This window comes from Pyxicephalus adspersus, chromosome 8 (assembly GCF_032062135.1).
Source record: "Pyxicephalus adspersus chromosome 8, UCB_Pads_2.0, whole genome shotgun sequence".
NCBI classification, from domain to species: Eukaryota; Metazoa; Chordata; class Amphibia; order Anura; family Pyxicephalidae; genus Pyxicephalus; species Pyxicephalus adspersus.
Window position 1 is genome coordinate 68925244 of NC_092865.1, and position 12089 is coordinate 68937332.

General features: G+C 38.1%; 1 protein-coding gene across 2 annotated transcripts in view; it reads right to left on the reverse strand.

Annotated features, from left to right (window-relative positions):
- Positions 1 to 10146, reverse strand: part of LOC140337336 (cdc42 effector protein 1-like) — a 118897-nt gene extending 108751 nt beyond the window's left edge. For both annotated transcript variants that reach the window (XM_072421049.1, XM_072421048.1), the window contains exon 1: positions 9944 to 10146. The gene's annotated coding sequence lies outside the window, so the exon portion shown is untranslated. The remainder of the gene's footprint in view (positions 1 to 9943) is intronic.
- Between the last annotated feature and the right edge of the window lie 1943 nt (positions 10147 to 12089).

Below are 12089 nucleotides of genomic sequence, written 5' to 3' on the forward strand. Positions count from 1 at the left end.
AGACACGACGTTCGCCGTCAACTTTCCGGAGACTGGTAGCTGCACGTTGCTTCTGCTCTTAGTATAGTAATTGGGGTTACTGTGCGGGAACTCGATATCGCGGGAACGTGCGATAACGCGACAATTCAATTAGGCCGGATCCAACAATAAATAACTAGGGGGGCCTTAGGCCGGACAGGAATACTGGCTAGGCCTTATCCAGCCTAAAGGCCGCAGTTTGCCTACCTATGGTTTAGATGATCCTATGTCTGCGATTTAATGTCCAATTAGAATAGACAAACATCGGCCAGCTGATTACTCTAGTAGTTTGATCAAACTTTGAGTAAACTTACTGTATTTGCATTTCCTCCTGAAATATGCTCTTCTCAAGACTCATGACATTGTTATAAACATTAGCATGTCTACCTTTTCCTAGGTGGTCAGCAGTGCATGCAAATACCATGCTCATAGAAAATCAATGGACCAAAGCCAAGTATTATTACGTATCCGTTCCTGTATGCAGACACTAGGTAACAAATAAACATGAAGGAAAAATTCAGGAATCTGCTGTTTTTTTACTAAAAATGAGCAGTCAGCTCAAGTCTTTTTATTAAGCCTGGCCAGAGGTGATATAAATGCCATGGGGAGAATGCAACCAGACACGTTTTCCTAAAGTTTCCCCATAGCTAGCTGTGTAGGAGAAATGGACAGAGGGTCTGCATGACTGGGGTTAGGAATAATCCCAGAAAAGAGGATGCGGGTTAATAAACAAAAGAAAAAAGGAAATCCTATGTGATTGGGAGTCACTGGTCATGATGTTAGGGTGGAGATGCAGGAAAAGTAATAAAGTTCTAGTGGGAAGTCATTTTAATTTCATATGACTGTTCCTTCAATGGAGGTTTGATTTAGTTCAAGTTGCATACATTTTTTGGCTTTCTACAATGTTTTAAATATTTAATTAAAAACAATATTTTATTTACATTTGAAAAAACAAAGCTATGTTCAGACAGCTGGGGTTGTGGTTCACACATGTAGTATGTCACCCGTGGCAGCCCTAAGAGAATGAATGGGGGCAAGCAGTAAGGAAAGCAAGCAAGAAATGCAAATGCTGATTCTTTAGGAACCAGAGCAGAGGTATGGGCAAGTGACCGGCCAGGTGCCAGGGAGCTGCATAGGAAATATTGGTTCCTGAACAATTGTGAACTTAGCCTGAAGGCCTTCATGACTAGAAGGGGATATAGAGCAGGGGTGGTCTGAAGGGAGGGAGTTAGCTGGAGTAACAGTGACGTGGGTGGGTAAAAGAAGAGTGAATAAGGGGGGGGGGGGGATGGAAGAGGTGGAGCATTTTGCAGCTGGACAGGGAGAGGAAAAGTTTACTGCCCACCCTCTCTTCTGTTTTTAGTCATGGGGATGTGAATAGGCGGTGAGGTCCTCGAAGGAATTTGGTTGGTTTAAACATTCCAGTGGAGGTGAGAGACCCATCTTTGGTATGGGAGTCACTGGAATGATATTGTTATTGGAAGGATAAAATGTTTTGGATTAAAAGGGCTGGGAGTGCTGCTGGTATCAATCCCGAGCTGGTTGGTTGTGGCTGGGAGCATATATATCACAGACCCAAAAGAAGGGGGGAAATTGGTGGGCCTTCAAAGACCAGTAACCAGAGAAGTGTTACAATTGGTGTTTATTCAGGTTATGTTTATATTGTTGTTTAAGGTTAAGTTATTTAATGTGGTTTTACTGTTATTTATGATTATTTTACTGTTTTGTAAGTTTAATAAAAGGCTTAAGGGCCATTTAACCAATATTATTGTTGTATTATTTGTATAAAGGGTACTGAATGTGGGTCTCTGCCTTGTCACAGTCGTGTCTGCATGTGTCATGTACAACTTGTGATGCGAGATAGGCTGTTGGTTCACATGTGCGATACGTTTATATGTTCTGTGGGTTGTATGTAATCTGACCTACCTTGCTTTCATCTTTGCTGGGTCTTTACTTTTAATTTTCCTCTGTAGCTGTGCTCTAGTGCACACTTCATAGAGATGAAAGCAAAGACCAAGCTAGGTCTAAGGGGTCATGGGGGAACCTTTACAAAGTTTGTTCTTAAAAATGTAATTTGAATAATACCAGGGCCCTCTTTACACTTGTGGATCTTCTTGCTGTCAAATGCTTGTGCAACTGTATGTAAAAAGAATTTTTGTATTATTATTATTCAGTGCCGGTGCTATTGACTATTATAGCTTAGCTCTCATCCTGTATTTGGTGTAAATTTAAATTGCCTTACAAATGTATGAGGCAGGGCCACAGTATTGTATAAAAGGTTGATGCCACTTTCTATGCTTATTTCTAAGTTTTGATTCTACAAACCTAAAACTGAATGCAGCTTGCAATAAAAGTAAAAAAATGCCTGTTAGCTACATAGATGACCAACTTTCAACAAAAATATACTTTTAAGTAATGTCAGCTTACATGGTAGGCAGCTGTGCCTATTATTATAATAGGCAACACGCAGCATACATTCCTTATCCTATCATAGTAACCAGTCTTTTGGCCTCCCAGCTGGGGACTATATACTGCAAATAGAAGAATACTCAACTGAGACGCCCCTCAATCTGTATAAAACGTTTTATTCAGAGGAAGGGTTTCCTGGCATTGTCATGTCAATATATTATTGCTTTAAAGTTATATTTAAATCTAACTATGGTAATGCCCCATAAGTAAAGAAGGGTAATGGCCAATTATGTAATTTTAGATACAGTAATTCAATAAATCTTTTGAAGAAGTGCATGATCAGCTTGATGGTAAGATGCTAATTGTGCAGAATACAGAATGCTACCTAGCCTGTAGGACTTGGTGATTCTACCTGCTGTGACAGTAGGTTGATATTTTCTCATTAAAGGTTGCCTGGCAAGCAAAGAGTTAAATCACATTTTGTACTAGCCACTTATTGCAGCCCACTCACTCCTGCCTCATTCCGTGCACACAAAACAATATCAACATTTCAGCTGTAGTCATGATGTGGTTAATTTATCCTCCCGGTATGCCTTTCATTTGCTTTTCACCGAAAAGGATTATTTCTGCCTAATTACTTTAATCGAGGTTCCCCCGCCCTCCCGCTGTGATGAAATGACCGGGGGCTGGCCTGCCGCTCACAAACACACCATTATCCAGATTTATATTTACATGAAGAGAGTCGACAAATTAGCATTAGGTGTGAATGCTCACAAGGGGCATGTGTTGTACTAAAGAGGTTGCAATCAAATTAGTCTTGTTTGCTTCCGTGCTTTCAAAGCTGGCCCTGCTGTCGAAATAATTAAACAGGATTTATATAGCGCCAACATATTACACAGCGCTGCACATTAAATAGGGAATGGGTGTGTGCTTGATTCACTTTGTCGTTTTTTAATAAATATAAAATATTTGTGCCAACATATTCTGAAGAACTTTACAGAGAACTCTAAGCTGCCCAAATCAATTCCATGGCTGTCTGAATAAACCCACGGCCTAGTTCCACTGCCAGAGTCATATGAATATATAAAACCACATTTGCAAATGTTGCAGTTTTGCTACTGAGATTTAATTTTTAAAATAATAATGAAAGCAGTACTACAACTTAAAGTGAGTGAACCAAAAAGATCAATAAGCAACTCAGCTGGGGTGGGATCGCAGAGCTCCAATAGGCTCAAATATCATCCAGTCCCCAGGAAAGACCATTGTTTTATTTTATTTTTTTTTAAGGAAAAAAAGAATGCTTCAACATGTGATCAATAGCAGGTCTGTAGACTAGTAGTTCAGTTTGGTGTCTCATAATAATTTAAGGCCTATATACCCATCAGCACGGAAACAAATAATGAGCAATTCATATATCCTTGTGCATATGCTTGAAGGAGTTAGAGGAGGTAGAGTTAGGTGCAACTATCTTGTCCTTCTCCTTAATAAACTTGTCATATATAAAAATCCTTCCCAAATTTTCTAACATAGAAAAATTAAAAGTCATCTCAAGAGGTATCTTAAGCTACGTACACACGTGCAATAATTGTCGTTAAATGATTAACGACCGATCAACGATTATTGACAATTATTTTGAACGATCGTATTGTGCACAATTTTGTACATTCTTTACAGATACGATCGTTCAAATATAATGCGCCAATAATGTACACACTAGATTTGGATCGCTAGATTCGATCGTTTAAACCATGCAGGGAGTGACATGTAAAGGAGAAAGTGTACTGCGGAACCATCCACGATCACGGAAAAACCGTACACACAATAGATAGTGAAGATCATCACCCAATCTGATCCGCCGGGGCAGTCATTCATTTCCAGCGACATTCCTCGTTCATCGGCGTCGTTGACCATTGGTTCACTTTTTTTGTTAAACAATTATCGGACGATCGGTTGTTAATCGTCTGTTTCCAGCGATAATTATTTAACGTGTGTACGTAGCCTAAAACACCAGATTTTAACATATTTAAATATTATTCCCAATATTTATTCTAGGTATTTCTATGGCAAGTAGGAAAAGGTTGGAAGTGCTTGTCAAGTTGGTAATACTGTCTGTTTTACCCATGGGTAGATTCACCTTTTTTTTGCCTTGGTGATTATTGCCAACAGGACAGAAAGTGATGAGAAATCTAAAATATCTAATGACAGCTGTGTAAAAAAGGATCTCTTCTCACTACAGAAAGATTTTCTCCTACTAAAAATAATTCTGACAAGAGGACCAGTACTTGCTTTATCAATAACTAATGAAAAAAAAAAAAAAGTTTGGCTGTAGCGATATTTTAAAGAACTTTCTAGCCAGTCCATGGAAACAAAAAGAATGTATGTTTTTTTTTTCTGACAAAATGCCAAGGCTCATCTGATCAAGATGCAAACGGTGGTTACAGTATATTCCAGTAAACTTTCAAATATGGTACGTTTGACATTTTGTATTATTCATCAAACTTAATTTGTTTAATTTAAAATGAGGGAAAAATAATTCTGACAAAAGCTTGAGGCTTAGTAAGTAAAAAGGGGATACAAAGCTCCAGGTAGATAAGACAGGTAAATTGACAGCTGGAAAAAAATAGAGATATACAGAAGGAAGACAAATGATGACACGAGGAAAAAAGTGAAATGCAGACAGCTGGTAAATGTGGCAGTGAAAAATAGGTCAAACTTTATTTTACGGTGTGGAAGCTCCTGCATCCTTTCTCCGTATTCAGATCCAATCTCTTTTTCTATTACTGATCTCCTTTTCTGTTAGTGATTGCTGGCAGAAACTCCAGAGGATATAATTAGGGGGTTGTTTACTAAGCATGGTTTTACGGAATAGGAATGTGACTGCTACAGATGAGAAAACCAAGCCAAAGGAATTCTGAAACATTGGGATTTTGTCTAGAAACAATCAAGGTTGAACAGAGTTTTAAGATAAGATCCCCTTATCTTTCCTATCCATATGCAGTGTTGTACTCAATATTTCATAAGCACTTAGCGAAAAATGTGAAATAGTGCTAACTTACATTTCATGCAAAAATATTAAAGCCGTATTGTTCTGCACCTTTACATCTCTTTACAGTTTGATATCTTATATATTTTGATTTGTGACCTAATATATATTTTCTTTCTCTGTCCTTGAAAATGCCTATCCTTGTGCACTATGTTGGTATATTGAAGTAACGTATCAATCTTCTGCAAAAATGACCTTGTACAGACTTGCACAGAAAGAGAGGGGTGCATGACAATATGTTTATGGGTTCTTATTCAGATCATGGATGTAATGTCTAGTGAGTAACTTGGAGAAAGCAAGCAGCCTGATGACTAAAATTCCTGTTAAGTTACTCACTACATAGCAAAAACTGGATCAGCATGGCATCCCAACAAACTACCCAAAACCTTTACACACTAAGTTAAGGATGGCACATTCATTATAAGCTATTGGACTCTTTTTGCTCATGAATCAGTTCATAATTAAAATAAAATAAAATCTGCTTTAGGGGAAAAAGTTATAAATGTGCTCAAACCTGGAATATTCAACCTTGACCGATTCACGTTAAAACAGTTAAGAATTCTAAACCAGAGTTTAGTTTTTTTTTTTTTTGTAGAAAATTACTAGGCATGATTTTTATTTTAGGAACCTTGGACAGCATGGGGCCAGTCTAAATCCATTTTTCTTTTCCATTCACCTTTAATTCTGCTAAGCAAAAATTTTGATTTTTTACTCCACAATGGGAATAAAATGCCCACGTATAAATGTTGTGATTTCACTTAAATAATGTCACCAATAGTTTCATCAAAAGAGTAGAAGCACCCCAACAACATGGGATTTTTCTTTTTACCTTTTTAAGAAGTGGATGGAGGATAAGAAAGGATTAGGTAGGATTTGCTGGACACAGTTTCTCGCAAACATGCAGATGATGTTTCTTCATGTGCTGGATGAGGGGAGACATTGCTTTTTCCTTTAATTCACAATGCGGTGAGATTGGCACTCTTTTTTTCCTATTTACAGCAGGCTACATCACCCGATCTCACACCCACACAGAAAGAAGATAGACAAAGATGGCGAGGCCCAGCAAAGGTGATTACAGGACCGCGTGAGACCCAATCGAGGGAAGCTCCAGAGGGATCGGGGGATCTGGGGAAGTAAAGATAAGTTTGATTTTTTTGTTTTAATTTTAGTTCCTGCTTTAAAAGTCTCAGGGCTGTGCAACAATCAGAGGTATCTGTAGGATGAATGGGCAGAAGTCCGCAGTGTTGCTGCACAGTACCTTTCCCCCCACTACTGTCCTCCATATCGCTCTCAGCCGATTCCCATGTCTTGTTCAGCCCAACATCATTATTTTTGTCTGACCCTGACACAGAATATAGCAAACATTTGCCACCATTTGCTTGGCTAGCTGCTGTTTTCTGGGATCTTTTTTTTGTAATACAGTATCAGCAGCACCACTATTGCCGATAGCACATCCACTATTCCCACCAGCAGATACAGATGTAGAAGATGTGAAGATATAAATAACAACTGTGCTACTATCAATGCTCTCCTCTTTTGCATACCTCTCCTCTAGTTCCTCTGGAGTGAAAACATTTTTTACCATTACACAGGTCCTCTAACTCATTAAATTGTTTCCTATGATTCACACAAAGTGCTTGTCTCGATTTCCTGAAAGATAGAAATATTGCCTGAAAAAAAAAGAAGGAACTGAGAACCTGTGTCCTCAGGGAGAGTGGTTATAAGTTTTGTAGAGGAAGCAGAGGTATCATGCTCCATGGTAATGTATCATTTTTACTGTCTTCATATCCCAGTTGTGATAAATGAGCCAGACAGGCCTCAAAAGGCAAAGCTTGCTGGAAGGAATCTGCCTCTTCCCAAGTGAAAAATGGGACTTCCTTCTGTCTGGTACCACTGCTAATGAGCTTAGTAGTGTGCCGAGGTCATCCCTCTGAAGGATCCCTGCTATCCAGAGTCTCTTGTGAGGCCTACTTCTGTTGCCTGTCCTATTTTGACTAAAAATTGGTAAAGAGAGTCAGCAATTTAACAATTATAATATGAAAAAAAAACTGTCACAGGTTAGAAAGGGTTACCTGTGTGTAACTGGAAATTCCGGCTGTGATTTCACTTTTTTTTTTCCTATTTGATCCAATTAGCTCTAAGCCCTGTCCCTGATTTACAGTAGCACTGTCTTCCCCTTTACATTTTTTGTTGGCAAGTGCTGACTGATCTTTTTATTTTTTTACTTTTTAATTTCACTAACTAAATAAGCAGAAAATATTGCCTTGTATACAACTGTCTTTCTCTTTATTTTTTTCCCTTATTAGCAGCAACAGAAAATTGTGGCAACCATTTACTGCTGGTTTTTCTTTACCTATTATGTTGTTAGCTTCTCTGAGTTGACTCTGTCTCACCCACTACTAGAAAAGGAAAACAAAATGGTTAAAGTTTACCAATCTCACTTATTAGTAGAAGAAAATAGCAATCACTCTCTGCCTTTTTTTTTTTTATTTCCTATCTCTCCCTACAAGAGTGTTCCACAGACACACTCCATCTGCTGGCAGGCATGTGAACATCAAAAACTGTCGCTTCACCAGCACTCCCTCTGCTGGTGGGTTAGGAGTCTGTGGCTCACATGATTCATATTCATCACATGACATCCCTTTTTTAAGGGAAGTTGCCTGGACAAGGAATTCCTTTTGGTTCTGCTCCCAGGTTTCCGCTGTTCCAGTTTGACCTCCTCTTCCTGACTTATTCGTGCACCGACCCCAGCTTGTTTCCTGACTACTCCTGATCACTGCCTGCCCTGACTTTTGGCTTGTTTGACCATTCTTTGTCTCTCACTCCGGCACCATGCTTTGTACCTGCTAGTTGGCAGTCACCTGCTTTGGCGGGCATGGAGGCCGCAACCTGCCATCAGCTCGCCACACCACAGCCTCACCTCTAGAGACTCTGGAGAAGACCAAGCTACTGCTTAGACTCCTTGTGCATGTCTCCCCCCACTGGGTTGATGACATAGAGGGTCCAACACTCTGCCCCGTGGAGCCATGACACATTGTCTGCTAAGAATTTAAGTACTAGCATTTCTTGGGATCACTTCTGCAAAGTAGTGGCATCATCCATTGCAATATGGAAGTCCATATAAGATAAAGTTATTAATAATATTTTTCCTAAATGTTTTTTTTTTGTTTACATAATTGCTGTGTACAATGCATTAAATAGAACTTGCTTTTGTACTTCAAAATCTGCACTTACATTTAACAATTATTACATATAGATGAAAAAGACAATTAATAATTTTTCTTTCACTGAAACCAAAAATTAGAACATCATAATTTATTTAAAAAAAAAAAAAAGTTGAAGAGATATATATATTATTCTAATATGTACTTTAGTTACCATTCATACTCCCCTACCCCTGGCCCTGTAAAACATAATAAAAGCATACTTTATTTACTCCCGGCTTTCTCCTTCTCCAAGATCACAATTACATAATAGTACAAAATAAGAGCAGCATGCAGGATATAATTATTTACATAGAAATAGCACTTTGTATGCAGTACACTGCTCAGTACATTCACAAATGTCTACTTAATACCTTTCAGGTACACTTGGACACTTCTAGTTACCTTTAAAGTATGTTTGTCCATCCTAATTCACATTGGTTAAACAAATATTTCATTATTTGCTATGCAAATTATAAGTTAACCCCTAAGGGGTCCATTTTTAAATGTTTTCACATAAGATTTAAATTCAATTTTCAGTGAAAAATGCATTACCAATAATAACTCAATGTTCTCTTGACTATTATTAAATCCAGATGAAATTATTTTTTTTATAAGATAGTCTAATATTTCAGCTATCTAAGATGTAAGCTTAGGAAAGAAAATTAAAACATCTCCTACACAGATTTTATCTATAAGAAACAATGTTATATAGGAAAAGCTAGAGCATGTCACATTGAAGTTAAAGAAAGAAACAAGACAATTGCAGGATACCAGAGAGCCATACAAAGGAAATAAAGCTTGAAAACAACATAGAAGGAAGGCGAGTTGGAAAGAGGTGAAGAAATATACTAAGAGGAGACGTGGACCCCTTTGTTCCCAATGTGTACAAAAAAAGCAGCGAATGATCCAGGGCCTGTGTTTTTACATGATACCCAGAGTGTTCAGGTATTATTTTAGGAATTTTTTACCCAGACCATACAGCTTTATGGCCATATTAAAATGGGGGCAAAAATGACATCCATGTCTGGTACCTTTAAATAATATGTGGTCAAAAGGGCCTGAAAAATAAAGTTAACTTCTTAATTTTACCTTTAGTGTGAAATTTTCTTTTTTTTTATTGTGAGGTTAGCATCTTGTCCCTGGGTCTTCTAGCATTTAAAGTGAATCTGTTTTTGACAATTTTCATAGCACAGTTATATGAGTCATATGCCGACCCTCAAAGCTATTCAAAAATAACATTTAAGCAAAAATAAAAAATAAAAATTACCTTGTAGCTTTCAACACAGTTCAGTGCTTTGTGAATGGCACAGCAGAGTGAAGGGAAGGAGGCACAACATCAGAACTGGTTTTGTTCACAGATCCTGTTCTAAGTGAAGATCCAGAAGCACTGCTCTTAGCAGTAAAGCAATAAACTCTGAAGGTTTCCCAATGAGAAATGTGTTAAAAGTAGGTATTAATAATAAATACCAACAGTGTAAAGAATTGTCTATAGTAGGGCTCAATGGAAACCAAATATACCCCACTCCTCATCAAACCTGTTGGCTTGACTGTTAAGGAACAGCAGCAGACTAAAGAGTTCTGCTTTGTGCTCGTTTTGCTGTCTCTGCTGATCAACACATGCAGCACACCTGATTAGCTCCTGACCTTCTCTCTTCCATTCTAAATGGTGCAATTTGGGAAATTGTTAGGGGATTGTTTATTTCTGCAGACTTCAATAATTTGTATCTTCTATACTAACATAGTGTTCATCTTTAACCCTAGTGGACCACGTGCTATATAACAATTTAAATCTCAGTCAGTATTTCCTCTTGCTGTTGGTTGCCTGGAGGTAGAGCCCCAATGAGGTCTCCCAGCCAATGAGAAATATATGGAAATACATTTAAAATGCACAGCATTGCAGCTCTTTGTCATTTGGGGCCTTGGAGAGGGTTAAGGGCCCTGGCGAATTATCCAGATTGTCCTATTTCATAACTGGCTCTGTATACAAGCATCGGTAGGCCATTAACATACTGTATACTATATTCAAAGAATATGCTAAAAATGTTAGGCTAAATAACTGTTATTCAGTTTCATTATATCTGACCTAAACGTTGGAAATTTGGGCCCATTGCAAAAGTTGAATACCAACACTGATATATTTATGGTGAAGAATGAAGGGGCTACAAAAGAACAAAACATATCCAAAGGATATTACTTTTATATAACATTAAAGTTAACAAGGATATTTGCCTGTTCTCACAAGGATGTCCCTTGTAGATTTATGTCTAAAGGTTATTATCCAGGAAAGTACGTATGTTGACATGACTGGAGGACAAACAGAGAACTGCAGTCAGTTCCCCACCGACAAACTACACCACACCAGATTTTGCCTAAATGGCCCGTAGGCCTTTTATTTCATTAATAACTTAACCAATTTAATACTAACAATAAATAACAAATATAACAACAATAACAAATCAAATTAACATTTTAAATCAATAACCAACCTTAAAATTAGACAACATTTAAAAACCATTTTATTAACATTTTCCCACACTTTAAAATTAACCCACACTTTAACATCTGGTTACTGGTCCTCGAAGTTCCCCCTTTCTATTACAACCTTTTGGGATCTCTGGCACCAAGATATGTATTGCTCCCAACCGCATCATGCCAAGCTCGGGAACGATATCACTACCAAGCGCAGTGCTACAACAATACCATGACCTTAAAACACACCTTTTTTGGAGATTCCACACCATAGGCAGAATCTCCCACCCCCATTTAACACTATCCAAACCAACATCCTTTGAGGATCCACCACAGCACACCCACTGGACCATTACACAGTAGGGCTGGAGGGTGGGAAAACTTTTTCCCACAAACTCTTCCCACACTTTCCAAAACTCTCCTTCACTCTGTCTTCTCACTAAAATGATCCCTCCTTCTCAAACCCGTCCTTTTAACCCCTTTACTCTCCACCCACCTCTACGTCACCTTCACATCCGCTTCCCTCGTACTAACTTCCCGGGCTTTATCTATTAACCCTCTCACTGCCTGCTTCCTGTCTCCCTCAGTCATGCAGGCCTTCCACTATCTTCCTAAAGTCATTACACTCCAGGTTTGTCTTTTAAGTTAAGATAAAAGAATCCACTAAATTCATGCAAATTCCATACTCACTTATCACTATTTCCTGGAATTATATTTCATATTAAAATCCTTTACAAACCTCAGCAATTTAAAATAAGGATACAATCAACAAAAGCATAGGAGGTTACCTTCAATTCAAATACAACATTAGATCTTTCAGAAGATCCAGAGATATGGAGAGATATCTAAAGCTTCTTGTGAATCTCAATCTTTCATGTGAATGACAAGTTTAGTCCTCGCTTTTACGTTTAAGTATTCACTTATGATCAGGGAGACTTCCCACA